Genomic DNA, 18099 nt, shown 5'->3' with positions numbered 1-18099 from the left:
GCTGAGGTTGAGCTGGGGCTGGGGGGCTGGGGGGTTGGGGTTGGGGTTGTGGCTGGGGGGTTGGGGCCAGGGCTGGACTGGCCATGTGGCGTACCGGGCAAATGCCCGGTGGGCCGGACCTACTTGTGGGCCGATCTAAAAAAACGAGCTAACGAACGGCCCATAGAGCAGGGACAGCGGCCCATTGGTCCATTTTCTATACTGACACTGGGCTGTCCCAATCATATGTAGGCCCCACCCCTCCCTCTGTTAGTTTCAGGTGTCATTTGCGTGGGCCGCTAGAGAGCCTCAGCAGCAGCACCCCCCCCCCCCCCCGTCAACAAATCGCGCAGCAGCACCCCCCCCCCCCCCCCCGTCAACAAATCGCGCAGCAGCACCCCCCCCCCCCCCCCCCCCCCCCCAACAAATCGCGCAGCAGCACCCCCCCCCCCCCCCCCCGTCAACAAAACGAAACTGAAGGTGTTCCATTTCACGCGTCGGCTCGGCTAGTGGGCCGACTGGGGCTACATTTCCCGGTAGGAAATATTCACCCAGTCCAGTCCTGTGGGCCGGTCTGGGCCAAGATGCCAGGGCTGAATTTTTGTCCCAGTCCGTCCCTGGTTGGGGCTGAGATTCGGGCTGGGGTTGGGGCTGGGGGGTTGGGGCTGGGGGGTTGAGGCTGAGATTAGGGCTGGTTAAGGCTGGGGGGTTGGGGCTGGGGGGCCGGGGCTGAGGCTAATCGCAATACATGTGCAGCGAAGCAGAGACCAGCCAGGCTGCCGCAGCAGTCCTGTCATTATGGCCGGGGCCCTAATCTGGGCCGGAGATGACACTGACTGCACTCGCTCTGGGAACGGCCACCACAGCAGCTCAACATCAACAGCGCAGCTGGCAGGAAGCAGTCTGGTGCTGTGAGCGAGGCGTGCTCAGACAGAACGGCTAGCTACCAGCAGCTACAGTAGCAAGGTGCGCCTAGCATTGCAGTTAGCACAGTGTAGTTAGCAGAGCACTTAGCACAGAGCCTCTAGCAAGGTGCAGCCAGCGAAAGTAGGACAAAGACAGTGAGAGAGAGAGAGACTGTGGGGTGATGGATACAGAGAGAGCAGCTTGTGTGTGAAGCAGCGAGCACATGTGAAGCCTGGCCAGGCACAGACCAGAGGAACTGATACAGAAGCTGCTGAGCTACTGACACTGAGCCCAGTCAGAGGCCCTGTTCTAGAGGAGGTCATTCAACAGCAGCCTAGTCTCGCGTAGCCACTCTCCACACTTGGTTCACGCTGCCCCAGCGCTGGAGAAAGTCTGGCTGGACTCATTACCATGGGGGGTGGGGGGTAAAAACGCTGTATCTCTCTAAACCAATCAGAACTGTCTTCGGCGGAGCGGTGGCTAGGTTGTTGTTGTTTCATGTATTCTTTGTATTTACAATCATCCACTGAAGGAACCAAGCAGGCTTGCTTGCTCCAAATCTTCGACAAGACTTGCCATTTTCAGCATGTAGGTTGTAGGCTCCCCTCTGAGGTTGTTGTTATAGCAACAACCGTTACTTTACCGTTACTTTGAAAACGGTAACACACAGATAGGGGATGAGTCTGGATTGAATCTGATTGTCGCCACTGATTGGGCCGGGTGTGTAACCTATAGCCACTGATTGGGCAGTAATAAACAAATGGCAAGGCTCGTCTGAGCTTGGTTGGTACTGGACTGTATATGATGGTGATTGTGGATGATGCTCTTCAAGAAGCTGTCCGAATATTTCTTCTTCTTTTTTTTTTAATGAACTTTATTTAGATTTTTCCAAACAGAAGAAATTGGTGCAAGTTTACAATGACATGTTCTATTCTAGACCCTCCTTTTTAATCCCACCCCCTCCTTTTCAAGGTCAACACACAAACATGAGTACATACACACAGTAGCCTACAGTATATACCTACATACAGATACACACACGTCATCAGACAATAATCAGACAATAAACCAAACAGTACAAAAATAAATAGATAATAAATAAACAATGTTTTCTGAAATAGACTTGTGTGTTACTTCAATTTCCATGTATATTAATGCAAGAACAAAGCAAAAGACAGTTTCCACATAACTAATATAAGGAGACCAAGTTGCATAAAACCTTTTTCGAGACCCACATACCGAATACCTAACTTTCTCTAATTGCAGAGAAGCCATCATCTCCCTGACCCATTGTATAAATGATCACAATGTCACATGTTAAAATAAGACTGTCTCCTTGGTATGAAACCTGTTTGATCAGGATCAACAATAGTGGTAATGGCAGTCTACAGACGCCGTGAAAGGGCCTTAGTTAAAATCTTATACGAACAGCATAGCAGGCTGATTGGGCGGTAGGAGCCGCAATTCAGAGGCTCTTTATCCTGTTTTAACAGTACAGTGATTGTGGCTTGTGTGAGCGTCTGGGGCAGCTTCTCATTTAAAATGTCATCATACATTCGTTTAAGAACAGGGATGAGCTTTGAGGAAAATGCAGCATAATATTCAGTAGAGAACCCATCGGGCCCTAGGGCCTTCCGTCTTTGCATCAAACTGATTGCTTGATTAATCTCGTCCGCAGATATTGGGCTGTCAATGGAGATTTGCTCCTCTGAGCTGAGGGTTGGGAATTTCAGTTTGTCTAAAAAATAATGCAGGTGTGGTATCAGCTGGAGCTTCAGAGCTCCAGATTAGAGTAATAATGCTCCAACTGGCTATTGATAATTTTTGGATCAAATGTTGTTGTACCTGAGCCTGTGCTAATCTCTGAGATTGCACTCCTAGCAGCTGACTGTTTCAGCTGGTGAGCCCACAGCTTGCCAGCTTTTTCCCCATGCTCATGAAAAACCTGCCTTGATTTCAACAGCATTATTTCTGTCTGCACAGTAGAAAGGTTGTCAAATTCAGTCTTGAGGAGTAACCTTTCCTTGTACAGATCAGGACTTGGGGATGTAGCATAAGTGTTATCTATATCTAGGATGAGCTGTGATAACTCAGAGACACTTAGTGTGTTGTTTATTCTCATGATTTGTATATGATATTATTTGGCTCCTTAGGTACGCCAACATAAACTCCCAGATATTGCAATGAGAGACTTCCGGGGTGCTGTTGATCTCAAGGAAGAGATATATTTGTGTTGAGAGGAATTTCTTAAATATATTGCAGGATAATAATAAAGGGTCGAGGCGCCAAGTATGTTGAGTAGCGACATTCTCTGGAAATGTAATGTCTAATTGGACCGGACAGTGATCAGAGATGACTATACTGTGATATTGACTACTGGATACATGGGCCTGTCATCCAATAAGTAAAAATCAATCCTAGAATAGGAATGATGTACCGGGAAAAAAAGGAGTATTGGTTTGCAGTGGCGTTTTTCCTCCTCCAGGGGTCAGACAAATTATAAAATTGTGAAAAGGAGTTAATTACTGTTGCTGATTTAGATAGGGCACTGTTAGGCCTGAGACTAGACCTGTCAAGCCATGGGTGCTGGACACAATTAAAGTCTCCCCCAAGTATTAACTGGTTAGTATTTGGGTTGGGGAGAGTTGCAATAAGGTAAAAAAAAAACTGTGCATCATCCTAGTTGGGGCCGTAAATATTGGCCAGTACCACCGGTGTACTGTATAATTTACCAACAACAATAATAAAATGACCATTCACATCAGAAATGATTTTGGTGACGTCAAATGGAGTGCTCTTTTTTATAAGGATAGCTGTCCCTCTTGCTCTACAATTGAACTTAGAATGAAAATATTGTCCAACCCATTTGTACTTAAATACCGAATGGTGGTCTAGTTTCAGATGGGTTTCTTGCAAGAATATAATGTCGGGGTTAAACGATTTCAAATGGGCAAATAATCTACTGCGCTTAATCGGGTTGTTAATTAGGGGCGCAGCGTAGCTGCCGGAACCCTATTGTATTTGCCTATATTATTATTATTATTATTAGGTGGGCTAGCTTGCAAAAGCTAGCCCAACTTGTGATATTCCCACTATTTTTCTTTCTTTCTTTCTTTCTTTCTTTCTTTCTTTCTTTCTTTCTTTCTTTCTTTCTTTCTTTCTTTCTTTCTTTCTTTCTTTCTTTCTTATTATTCTCCCCGTTTTTTGTCTCCTTTATAACTTCTTCACACTTTGTGCTAGAAACTTCATTCAAACTTTAAAATGTTCACGATGTTTAGCTCTTTAATGGATGTATTCAGATTTTTGATATTTTTTATAGGTTTTTAGTAATTTAACTTTTAATAGTAATTTTTGTGCCATTGAAACTGCTGGTGGAATGTTCAGTATCATTATGTTTTTAGAGTGGTGGCAGCTGTTGCTTTGAAAATATTTACACATTTTGTAAACTGCTGGCACTCCTACAGTTTTGAAAGCTCACACACGTATTATACATCACAACTTTCACAAAACTGTGCTGATTCGTACAATGTAAGTATCTAAGCTGTATGACTTATACTTTTCGCTGTATGATGATTTGTTCGGCAACTGCGCTTCCCATTGAAACGTATGGCTCTGCACTCTAGCTTTTGAGCTGCTAATTTTGCATTTTTACTCTTTTTCTAACTTGTCGCTTTGCCTACAGTTTTAACAGCTCATACACATATTATATATCAAAATGTTCCCATAACTGTGCTGATTCGTACAATGTAAGTATCTAAGCCGTGTGACTTATAATTTTCGCTGTATGACGATTTGTTCGGCAACTGCGCTCTCCATTGAAACGTATGGGCCCACACTCTACCTTTTGAGCTGCTAATTTTGCATTTTTACCCTTTTTCTAACTCGTCGCCATGCCTACAGTTTTTAAGCTACACGGACATATCATAGCCTAAAATGTTCAGCATTTTCACAGGATTCCTACGGTGTCAATATCTAGGCTGTGACCTTTATACTTTTTGAGAGAGAGCTGTCTGAAGCCAACATGCCTTTCCATTGAAGCCAATGAAAGGATGCTCAGTGTCAGTTGGGATTTGAATTTGGGGACACGTGGAGGCTCTCTGTACAGGCACCCTTTTATGACTACTGTGGTAGCATTCATATTCCTTCCTTCCTTCCTTCCTTCCTTCCTTCCTTCCTTCCTTCCTTCCTTCCTTCCTTCCTTCCTTCCATCCATCCACCCATCCTTCCTTCCTCCCTTCCCTTCCCTTCCCTTCCCTTCCCTTCCCTTCCCTTCCCTTCCCTTCCCTTCCCTTCCCTCCTTCATTCTGTCCTTCCTTCCATCCTTCCTTCCGCCTTCCTTCCTTCCATCCTTCCTTCCCACCTTCCATTCCTTCCATCCTTCCCTTCCTTCTTTCTTTTTTTCCTTCCTTCCATCCTTCCTTCCATCCATCCATCTCTTCCTTCCATCCTTCCATCCTTCCATCCTTCTTTCTTTCCATCCTTCCCTTCCTTCCATCCATCCTTCTTTCTTTCCTTCCATCCTTCCTCCTTTCTTTCCTTCCATCCTTCCTTCCTTCCATCCTTCCTTCCATCCTTCCTTCCCTTCCTTCTTTCTTTCCTCCCATCCTTCATTCCTTTCCTTCCTTCCATTCTTCCTTCCTTTCCTTCCTTCTTTCTTTCCTTCCATCCTTCCTTCCTTTCCTTCCTTCCTTCCATCCTTCCTTCCCTTCCTTCCATCCTTCCTTCTTTCTTTCTTTCTCTTTCCTTCCTTCCATCCTTCCTTTCCTTCCTTTCATTTCTTCCTTCCATCCTTCCTTTCCTTTCTTCCTTCCTTCCTTCCTTCCTTCCATCCATCCTTCCTTCCTTCTTTCTTTCTTTCTTTCTTTCTTTCTTTCTTTCTTTCTTTCTTTCTTTCTTTCTTTCTTTCTTTCTTTCCTTCCTTCCTTCCTTTCCTTCCATCATTCCTTCCTTCCATCCTTCCTTCCTTCCATCTTTCCTTCCTTTCCTTCCTTCCATCCTTCCTTCCTTCCATCCTTCCTTCCTTCCTTCCCTCTTTCTTTCCTTCCTTCCTTCCATCCTTCCTTCCTTCCCTTTCTTCCTTCCTTCCTTTCTTTCTTTCTTTCTTTCTTTCTTTTTTTCTTTCTTTCTTTCTTTCTTTCTTTCTTTCTTTCTTTCTTTCTTTCTTTCTTCCTTCCTTATATTCAAAGAAATATTCAGAATGACACTCTTTTTCAGGCTGCAAACTCATATTAATATATGTTCTCCTCTTTCAGCTATTGAACTCAATAAAACTATGAGCTATGATGAGTGGTCTAATCTATTTTTGAGTGTAGTACTAGCAGTACTTATAACAAACACCTACTGCAACACCTCCACAGCTACTGCTCCGCCCGGGGTGGGCTATAGACACATGGTCTCCAATGAGGGGTCCGTTTGGGATGGCCTGGCAATCACTGACCTGCCCCCCACAACCTCTGACCTGAGGGGGCGGAGTCTCGCCACCACGCCACTATCCACGCCACCGTCCCCACATCTCAGACCCTGAGTTGGCTAAAGACGCAGTTTTCACGGTTGGGTGCATGTGGGTGGTCCGGGGTGCAGTACGCTGCCCTAGACTGGCTCTGACCCGAGGGGGCGGAGTCTCGTCACAACGCCACTATCCACGCCACTGTCCCCACATCTCAGCCCCTGAGTGAGCTATAGACACACGGTCTTCACTGTTGGGTGCATGGAGATTGCCCGGATGTCAGTGCACCTGCTTTGACCGGAGGGGGCGGAGTCTCGCCATCATGCCACTATCCATGCCACGGACCTCACAACACAGCCTCTGAGGTGGCTACACTGGTGGGTGCATGGAGATTGCTGGTCCGTAGTAGTTCTAGCAGTAGCTGTTACATACAGCTGCAGCAGCTAGCTCACCTCACATTTTCTCCAGGAAATGTACTTTCTAGTTATTATTATTATTATTATTATTATTCTCCATCTTCCACTGAAGTCTGACTTCCCGTGGACAAAAAATCACCAAACTTTGCACATAGCTCCATTACTATACCCAAAATCCTCAACCTGCATTGTAGGTCAATAAACCTGAAGGTGGCGCTACAGCAACAGTCTAAAGTTTAAAACAAAAAAAATCATAATAAAATTTAAAAAAAATCATAATAAATCAGCCATAGGTGCTATAATTGTAAAACCACCATGTGAATGTAGTCCCAAGTGAGACAAAACTTTCATATGCTCTGACTTTGCAGGAATTTTGAAGTCAATCACTCTATAAATTGTAAAACCTATCAAACCTAAACCTCCCACATTTTTTGTTCAATTGACACCAAATTTGATATACTGCATCTTCAGACTGTCCTTATCAAAGGATCCTCACAGATTTTTGAAATATGAAAAATTGAGTCCACAGCGCATCAAAACGTTTTACTGTTAACAGTTCTGTATACAGTTCCTTCAAATTCTTGCCAAATCAATGTCTGATCATCCTCATAAAAAGTGACAACATTGGCAACATATCCAAGATGTAGTGTGATTTTTTGAGAATTTTATGTCAAAAAATTATTTTTTTACAGTATTCTGAATTATACCCTCAAACGATCAATGGAAAAGAACATATCTAAATCTAACTCCTCCCACATTTTATTTTCAATTGCAACCAAAATGCATGCACTGCATCATCAGACAGCCCACACCAAACGATCCAGACAGATTTTTGAAATATCAAAAACTGAGCGCATGATGCATCAAAATGTTTTACCATTACCAATATTGTACATTTACTACAAATTCTCACTCAATAAATGTCCTATGTTCATGAAAAATAAGGGCAAGATTGTCATGAAAGGGTAGATGTAGTGTGACTTTTTTCAGAATTTTATCTCAAAAATTGAATTTGTAAAAATATGTTTAATTCTGTCCTCCGAAACCAACACTTCATACTGAGAAAACTGCACTACCCACAATCCAACGCAAGCTCCACCAATTGGAGACGTCGCTGTTGGCAACCCTACCCAGCCCCCGCCGAGGATTACAATGAGTAAATTCATTGATTGGCCACTGACTGAGCACACAGCTGCTGAAGTTAGTGTTCAATTATGAAGAAAAGCAAACAAAACCTGTAAAAATGAATAAACATATCTCATCCCACATTTTTCAATCAATTAACACCAAACTTGCTACACTGGATCTTCAGATCTTCACTGTAATTCATTGACCAGCAAACTCATTGACCAGATTGTTGAATTATAAAAATTGAGCTTACAATGCATCAAAATGTTTTACAAATGTTTTACGATGCAAAATGAACATTGGAATTTCAACTTTCTTGTTGTCTTCCTATTCTCTCGCTTATTGCTCCTAAACTTGTTGGAAATTGCCTAGCTCCGCCTCATCGCTGCGTAGCAGCTCTAATTCCTTTTACATTCCAACTGATAAAGGTTGTGGAACCTTACGTTATTGATTACAATTGTGACAATCATATCAGAAACCCGAAAGAGAATAAAAACAAAAAGAACAGAGATCTGGCACACACATAAAACACAGACATAACCTTGGACCCCAATGCTGGCCTCTCCCCCAAATGAAAGGCTGCATCACTCCCCCTAGAACTTAAGCTTCGTACAAACATGCTAACCTAGGCTTAGTCACTACTCCTAATAGAGGCTCTCCTAGGGCAAACAACATTCAAACTTTCACTCCCCACTGCTGGGAGATTTATAACAAATAACAGACGCCTTCAGCTATATCAACTTAAGAGAAACTGAAGTGGTTTTGGGGCAGAACTTCACCAGTTTCAAACCTGTTAATTCTTGCTTTAGGCTGGTGACTCTGATACCAGTGTATATTTAGATGAGCTGCCCAGCGTTGATACCAAATAGGTCATAGAAGGTCAGTCTAAGGGTCATAGAAGGCTAGAGAAGGATTTCTGGATTTACTCGGTCAGCAGAACGCCGTCAACAACAGCTGTAAAGTTGCTTAATCGGACATTAGATATGGTCAGTCCCCTAGTCTAATCTGGAGCTGGCACCATATTCATGCGGCATATTCAGTGCCAGATCACTGCGGCATAATATGATTTATGTCACTAGACCTGTCTCTCCCAAGATGGGAGCAACCTAGAATGGCCAATCACAAGTTGTAACTGATCAGACTGACCAATGAGAAATGCAGGCCTGCTGGCCGAACCTATTGTAACTGATGTCCCACGATATATAAAGTGGAGAAAACTGATGTAAATGGTAGCTTTTCAGCTTTAGCTTTTAGCTTTAGCTTAGCTTGTGCGCTCACCCTTTCATACGCTAGCTTTAGCTTAGCTTAGCATGTTAGCATGCTAGCTCACACCTGTTTGGTTTTACTTGACGTCAACTCTGCTACTGTCACGGTATTGTATTTGTCTATTACTGTTACTTAACTGTCTTTGTCATAAGCTACTTGTCAGAACTGTATTTAACCATGCCTGGAGCTTGGTTATTGTATTGTGTATTATATGTGCTTATTCTTTGTTAAATAAACTACAGAAAGATTTCTCTTCTGAATAATCATTGATCAGATATGCGTAAATTAAGTTTCATGAAACGGTTCTTTATTATACTTTAACTCTTGAACAGACACATCAAAGCACCTGTCCTACACAATTGTTATTTTGCGCGTTGTTTGCATAGGTAAAATACTTTTTCCACGCCCTTATCAGAGTTTTTAGTTTTATAACAGCTTAATATATTCAATTCTTGCCGACAACGCCATTAATGATGGTGGAACTTAATTTACGCATATCTGATCAATGATTATTGAGGCAAGCCGCAATAACAATGATGTTGAGCGCTGAATGGAAATGTCCTACTTGAGGCAACTGTAGGCTACATTAGGCTATATTGTACATCATCATATATCCTCATATTGTCTTATGATTGTCATGTAGCAGGCATACGAGGAATGTGGGCCTAAAAACGCATGTCAACCCAATGCTCACATGCCGCTTTGGTAGAATTAGCTGTGCGCAAAACAGCGCATGGAGGTGATGCGTCTCCAAGTTGTAAGAACACAAGGGAGCAAGTTAGATTATTAATTTGCCGAATCGTCATGTGTGTAGCTATAATTACGCTTTATAGAATCACATGAAACTCATCCATGGACCCCATATATTTACAAGACCTCGATACAGGCACTGATATAGCTGGATTATAGAAGGCCATGACGCACGGGGCCTTGGATATGCCGGGACTTGGCACAGATGTTCTAATATGTGCTTGGCTATCCCGCAACATCCATTAGAACACGCAGCTTCTATATGCCTACAGAATATTTTGAGAAAGCATGTGAAATGCATGATATCCCGGAAAATACACAAATTGGCTGCTGCAAAGAACCCTCAGATCTGTCGTACAGTTAAATTGGGGATACTTGCCTTAAGTAGTCACTATAGGCCTACATGTTTGCATTGTTATGGATGTCATTGTAAATTGACCCGTTTCTACGTTGATAAGTTAGGCATTTTATTCATGTGCCACCCTGTGAAGCATTACGTGCAATATAGATCCAAACCCCATTACCCATGCAACAACACTATAGGCTTATACTGAGTCAGTTTGGATATACGCAGCCACCTAATAAGGCCTACCGCACTAAACGAATGCCAATATAACCTGCATGATAGATAATTCATTATAATCTAAATGGGACCACTCAGGCCTAACAGGTGTTCTTATCAGTCGTGCACATGTGAAATCATCGTTCCGAAAAGATGCTTTTGCGGCGTCTCTACCTCGTTGACCAATACCTCCACCTCGCATCAGTAAAATGCATCTTTCTCTTTCTGCCTTTTGCACTCGGCTCCATTGTCGTTGCATATGTATAGGCGTATCACTGACCATTTATAGGCAATTGTGGGCGTTAATTGGGGTGTGATCAGAACGCGCGTTCACGTGCGCCAAGTTAAGTGTTGATTGTGATTTATAAAGGGCAGCTGGCGTAGGCTGCCTGAGTGAACATGGGTTTGATACGCAGCGTTTTATAAATCGGAGATTTTTTGTGCGTATATTTTAGTACTCACTTAGCTAAGCTAACTTAGTTACGTGGATTCTACGCAATGTTTATAAATGAGGCCCCTGGACCTTATTTACCACATATTATAAGACGTTTGACTCACCGAGATCACTTTGGTGTAGTTCGGAGGCATGTAGAACAAATGTAAAATCCAGCGCAAGCCAGTATATGCATGTAATGGCGGTGGTGGGGGCACCGAGAATGCAGTTTCTAAAAATCTATTTTCTGCCGCGAAACGGTTGTTTTCTGTCTTTATGAATCGCTAGTTGTGCTTACATAGAGCGTATGCCTGGTGTGGTTTTTCACATGCCTCTGTAATATGATCTTTAGAAACATCTTTAGACAGGAAATAGCTTCCTCACTTGCTCCAGCACGCATGCGCACAGCGTGCTGGAGCAACGATTGCGCGCTGTGCGCATGCGTACAGCTATATAGTAGACGAAATACAGTATGCACAGTTTTGATGTAGCATGCTACATCTCGCCTACTATATAGCAGGTAGTATGCATTTCGGACACGTTCCTACCAAAACATAAACAACTATAATTCCACACCAAAACGAAGTCCATCAAAGAGTACGACAACTCGTGCTCAAACACCACAACGCCTTTTATCAAACTGAAAATAGCCCTGCCAGTGCTAACCATCTCTGGGCTACTGTATCACATCGCATTCATAAGCCATCGTTCTGACACCATAACAAGGGGAAGCTTTTGTCAACGACATGCAACAACAGGTCCTTATCTCTCACATAGCAGCAAATTCACACTCATTGCCAACATGATCAATCTGAAATGCATCCTGCAAAGCAGGACTCACCATTTCATTAGGTTTTGCTAGCCGTTAGCCAGTCGTATTGGCCAAAGTTAGCTACTGGAACGTGCCTCAAATCCCTTGTCTGCCTGTGTTAGCCCTTTCAGCTAGCTTAGGCTGTCTTATTCTGCAACTGTATCTTAGGGGAAACACTGCTGCTAGCCTGTGTAATATAACATTACTGTAGCCTACCTAAACTTGTTTCAATCACAAGAACGCAACAGGTTTACCTAGTTGTTACCTACTTTAATTTGTCCTCTTCCTGCCTACTATCTTCCTCTCTCTTTCTTCTGTCTGCTTCTTTCAACACCATCACGCCAGGTACGGTTTGTGCACAGAAATAGTCCAAAATAAACTGTTAAATACTGTTAGCGGCCCGACAGTGGAAAAACAGATGGTAACGGTTCTCACGAGTCTGGGACAGAATGGAGCCGAACGAAACTGCCTAGTAACCGTTCGGCCCAACAGTGGACAGCTATAGTGTTTGATGTTCTGGGACTTTGATGTTCTTCGTCTTGTGGTGGCACAATCAGTTTGACACAGTTAATTCATCTGCAAAACAGACTGTACATTTCTTTAAAGATAAATAAAAAAAAAACGTTTTGTTCCCATTGGATCTCTCCCGTCTTTTACCTGGCAAATACATGCAAAGTATAGCCTAATAGACCCTTTTCTGTGCAACGTCATCATCCTGTTTCGACATTGCGCACACATTGCTGTAATGACACCAGTCAATAGAATTGATGCATTTGATTGATGGACCTGGTGGCATCCGGAGTTCATTCTTTTGTTGCCAAAATGCGTGCGCACACTTAATCGTTTACCAACAGTAAAAGGGTCAATATATAATATAATTTCAAAACAGGAGTTTTTTAAATGTTCAATTACTGCACATAAATTCAATAACTGACATAGAACCACCAGGTAACCACATTTTTACATAGCTTTATAACATCCAATGACAAAATTCTGTCCTGTCAGGGTTTGAACCCACAACATTCAGTTTGAGAGGCGAACTCCCTAACCACCAAGCCACTGAATATCTGGGAAACCTGAGGTGCCATAGGTGTTTTGAATTCCAGGGACGCAGGGAGGAAGGGAGGGACATCAAATAGACATTTGCTCTCTATGGTGCAGGCTTCGCCTCGCACAAAAAAAAAAATAAGTGGGGAAAGGGAAAAATATATACTACTATTAATAATAAAGTAAAGTAAGTATCTCAATGTAGTCAATGATCATAATCACTGGCCGGTGCTAGAGTTGAAAAGTTACATCACAGAGATTATAACGAAAAAAAAGTTGCAGCCAGCATTTTGTTCTAAAAAGGATCGAAACAAACAGTCAATAACTCTATGGTGGTCTTATGTAACAAAAGTGCTCTGGATTGCGTTAGCATAACAAGCTAACTTACTCTAGTTTAGCTGATTGAGACCGTCGCAGTTTCAGCCAGACATTATCTCGATGACTGGGCTAACGTTACTCACGCATCCTCATCACCATCCCGTGGCTGTAGGTGGCCGATGATGTATTCTTTAGCCTTCTGTGGGTCCTCTAAGGACTTTTGATCTCCAGTGGGGGTGGTGATCTTCAGCGTTGCGTAGAGAATGCCAAACTTGACGTCTCTGCACTGGTGTAGTAGGCCCCTCACCTCCTTGAAAGCAGCTCGTTGTTTTGTGACCTTCGCTGTGTAATCTGGGTATATGTGTATCCTCCTGCCGTTGTGTAGGATAGGACCGGCGCAGGCTGCTTTACGGAGAACATCCACTTCCTGAAAATAGTGAAACTTCACCACTATTGGCCTGGGTGGGTCCCCTCTTTTCGGTTTCTGTTGTAAACTCCTGTGTGCCCGATCTAGAGTGGGAGTGTAATCCAATCACTTTGTCCGAGTACGTGTTAGAGATGGGATTTATGGCTCTTTGAAGGGAGCCGGATCTTGAGGATCTGTTCCTTTCAAAGAGCTGTTCAAAAGACTGGCTCATTTTTATATTTCTTTATTTTTAAAGTGGCACTGAAATGAAAAAAGCATTCTGTCCCATTGTGGTTCACATAATTGGTCATAGTGTTCAACGTTATATAACGTTGTATTCAACGATGTATGCCCCCCCAAAAAAAAAAAATCTACTTTTGTTGTAATCTTATATCAAAGTATATAATTTCTTACTTCCTGGAAAACGGTAGGTCACATGCAATGACGACAACAGGCACCTTAGATTTTAGGCCAATAATCTCACGCTATCCTTCTATCGAATCTGTCTAAAGTTCTTAAAACCCGTCCACTTGTCAAGGTTCCAATCAAATTCCTCTAAACATAGCTTGTTTGCGTCGGAAATATGTCAAACTACGGAAGTTAGATGATCTCAAACGTCCGTTTCTGTGCGACTTTAAGAAGCCAGCCTTGGGGTGACCCATTTTATCTGGGAAATAATCACTGGGAGGAATGATAGGGTAATATTTGGATCAGAATCATTCAAATTTAGACCTCCAATATATATTCTATAGGTGGGATATTCTGAAATAGTGATTAGGCTATAATTTTATTGGGTAACATTTGTGGTAAACATTCCACAGGGTGGCGCCACATGCCTCTGCTTTGACAGCAAGATAATTTTTTGGGATTTACCCTTTGTATAAAACGTGTTTGTGTGAATAAACCTGACTATGTCACAGGGTCATCCCTATATTCCCCGGGTCCTATGTTTCCCCCAAAAAAGGGTTCTATGTTCCCCGGGTCCTATGTTCTCCGCGAAACACGAAAGATAAATGTGATTATGCCATCGCATGATTTAATGCCAAAAGAGCAAAATTATATGCGCACATTTTTTCACATCAAGTTTCAAAAATGTTGCATAAACCTGACATGGATCAGACGTAGCCTAGCCTATGTGATAAGCAAAACGTACCGCCTCAGTAGGCTACTCTACTGGAAGCCGAGTGTGCCGTTTCTTGTTTTCTTACACATAAAAATGCAATGGGATATGCGGGGTTGAATGTTTTAGTTCTTCTCTTTTTTTTTTTTCTTTTTTTTTTTCTGAAGTTAGCCTATCACCAAATAAGATAACTGTATTTTTTCATAGGCCTATGTGTGTGATGGCCTATTTATTAAACTTCAGTTATTTCAAGCGCATAGTGGTTGAGTGACTATCATTTCTACTGCGAGCGGATCCTCTCTCCACAGAGATTTTTCCCCCAACAGATTTGATATGCGTTGTGCATCACAGGCTAGGCTACGTCCCATGTCAAGTTAACATGCAACATTTGATGTGAAATAATTGTTCAGGAATTTACATCCAAACACCTTAAACCTTTGTCCTCTCACTCCTTTTGTAATTCATCACCTCCCCCAAATCCCTTTGTCCCTCTTAGAAACTACCGCCTTTTTCTCATGTCACATGTCTTTACTCTTGGCCACGCCTGCCATTCATATGTACAATGCAGTAGCCAATCACATCCTGGAAGCACCGTACCTTTGTTTTGATCGCATATAAGCCACAGCAAACCCATAAACGGCACTTCGCTGATGAAACCACCCTTGTTGCGTTTTCAGGAAGTCCTTGCGGCTCGTATTGTTTTTCACAATAAACCAGACTTAACCTTTTGAACGTATCTTGGTAAATCTTTTGACTAGATCAGTTTAAAATACTATCACAGTTGGCGACGCGGATGGTAATGGGAGACTGCCTGCGTGTTGCTTCGGGATTCCAGTGGATGAACTGATCGGCAGACGTGTCGGTCCATTATAGTGGGCTTTGGAAAATCAATCTTCTCTCTTGCGCCAGAGCGCACGCCGAGATTATTTCCTCAGTTCTACCACTGGATTCTTGAGGCTCACAGGTACGTTTAAACGAACCCTCTTATGGTTCTGAGTTGTATTTGCCTTGATTTGGTTCAGTTTGTATTGGTCTGGATTGTTGAAAACAGAAACCCCAGCGTGGGTATTTAGTAAGTAACTATCTAAGGATTTTGTGAACAGCAATATATATTTATATCGTATTGTCCTTTGACTTCGTCCTTGTATGTTTTCCTACCGAGGGTAGGGCGCGCATTGTTGATGTTTCGTTTCAGAACGATACCAACTAGCTTAAGCCTCATTGTTGATGTTTCGTTTCAGAACGATACCAACTAGCTTAAGCCCCGTTTGTTGATGTTTCGTGTTAGCACGATTGCCAACTAGCTTCGAAGTGATTGTTGATGTTTCGTTGAAGAACGATTACCAACAGATGTAGCTACGGGAGTGATTGAGAGTTTTGGCAATCCGCGTTTCTGGGAGAAACGTTTTCCCCTTTGATCCCGGGTGGTTTGGTAAACCTAACGAGCGTTAGCTTTGACCAAGTGGCTGTACAGTGTTTGGTGGACCTAAACTAGGTTTAGCCTTGACCAAGTTGCTGGTGCAGCCGGGCATGCTTGTTGTAACGTGGGCCTTTGTTTCGTCTTATGTGTCTTATGTGTTCTCTGTTTGAGCTTCGGCTCTGTCTTGTATTGTTTGTTAAGAGCGCCATGGATCCAGGTAAAGTATTTAAAGTATTTTGTACACTGTTTAGACTGCTAGATTTCCAGTAGGCTAGCTGGTTGTCTGGGAGACGCAGGAAAACAACTGTCCCGGTGATCCGCCATTGAGCCAGAGAACAAAGAACTTCCTGACTGGGTGAGTACTAAGCGGGTTAATGTGTCTTTGTTTCTTTCGAAATTGTATTCTTTCCCGCCGTGAGTTAACTATAAGGTTTCCTTTCATTGCTGGTTTGGGGTTTTAGGCTGCGTCGTGTTTATTAGGGATTTTCGCAGTATAGCCTTTATTAAACTAAATTCCCCGCGCACGGCCAAAGACAACATCCGGGTCATACATGCAACATTTTGGGAGCACCACTAGGTGTCCCTGTAACACCGGCTACTAACATATGGCTAGAGGATGTAACAGGATTCTACTGCTAAACTTGTCTAGCCTGATGAGATTGTTGCGCTGAAGCATTATTCTGCGAGCGTTTGTTGGCAGATTTCGTTATGCGCTAAAGCATTTTCGATTCCTTACATCCCCATCTGACATTTTAGTGTTAAATTCTAAGATTCGGGCTCAGCTAGAGGTGGTTGAGATGATTAGGTTAAGGGAAAAGCCTGTTAATTCTATAGACTGGTCTGCTTTTAAGATTTGGGAGAGAGTAGCACGAGAGAGGTTATTTAGGTCAGGAAGGAAAGATAAGGAGGTTCAGCAGACTGTCTCTCCGCCATTTCCCCAGCAGAATAACTCTGATTTAAAATTAGATTTTCCCCCCCCTCGACTCGTTGCTCCGTGCTCACACCCAACCAGGCTGTTCTTTCCCCTCTTCATGCTCCCGCCATTAGCCACGCCCCTTCTCTCATTTCGCCCCTTTCTACGAGGTATAAGGAAGAATTGGCTAGAGCTATATCTGAGGCTAAGTTTAATTTGGAACAACTGCAAATGGCTAGAGATAGTCTGGAGGGACCGCATGCGCCTCTGATACGCTGCCCAAACCCTGTTCCTCGCCCTTCACAAATAAATGATGCAGCTGGTTATGCGGCCTGGACTCCAGAGATTACGGTTTATAGACCCTGGCGCTCTGATGAACTGCGTAATATAGCTAAAACCTTGCCCGATCCAACCAAAGACATGAACGAGTTCGAGAATCTTTTTAACAGTTTAGTTCGAATGTATGAGCCTCACGCCGAGGAAATCGCCATGATCATGCGACAAGTACTTGGGTTAAAATGGATCGAAGTAAAAGACCCGTTTGATATAACGTTGCCTTTTTCTCATGTCGATTTTACTGCACAAAACGCTGCGCTGTTGAACAGAATCAAAACTCGATTCCCTAAAAAGATGGATTGGGACCGTATCACATATTGTAAACAAAATTCCGATGAGCAGTTCGAGAAATTTTGGGAAAGACTGGAATCAGTCTTCGCGTCACACAGTGGCATGGACAAAGCGAACGCCGATTATAAAAAGATTTTGAAACAACAGTTAATGAACAACTCTCTCTCCTCTTTGTCTGACCGAGTGAGGATGATATGCCACACCTGGGAATCAACTTCTCTCGGGGAAGTTGTTGATCATTTCCGGTATTCCGAACGCCTCCGACATTACATTGAACAACGGAATTTGAAAAAAGTCAAGGATGGTGCCGCTAGACTTCAGGCTGCTCAATTGAGACAATTAGACATTCAAAATAAAGGTGCAGGTCTGAAACAAAAACGGGGACGACGACAAAGGGAGAATAGGCAACGTAGCAGTAGGTCTAAGCATGTTCACAGGTACAGACAGAGTGGGAAAGATGAGGCATGTTTTCATTGTGGTCAATATGGTCACTGGATTGAACAGTGTCACAGTTACCGCAAGCTGAATGAAAAGGAAGAACCTCAGATTTG

The 18099-nt window shown here is 43.0% G+C and overlaps 1 protein-coding gene across 1 annotated transcript in view; it reads right to left on the bottom strand.

Annotated features, from left to right (window-relative positions):
• camsap2b (calmodulin regulated spectrin-associated protein family, member 2b) overlaps positions 1-18099 on the bottom strand; it is a gene marked incomplete at both ends in the record, with an annotated part of 190165 nt that overhangs the window by 1493 nt on the left and 170573 nt on the right. The window lies entirely within an intron of this gene.

Source organism: Borostomias antarcticus (assembly GCF_949987555.1).
Source record: "Borostomias antarcticus genome assembly, chromosome: 24".
Lineage (NCBI taxonomy): Eukaryota > Metazoa > Chordata > Actinopteri > Stomiiformes > Stomiidae > Borostomias > Borostomias antarcticus.
The sequence above is the reverse complement of the archived record's forward strand: the minus strand, read 5'-3'. Positions and strand labels throughout refer to the sequence as shown.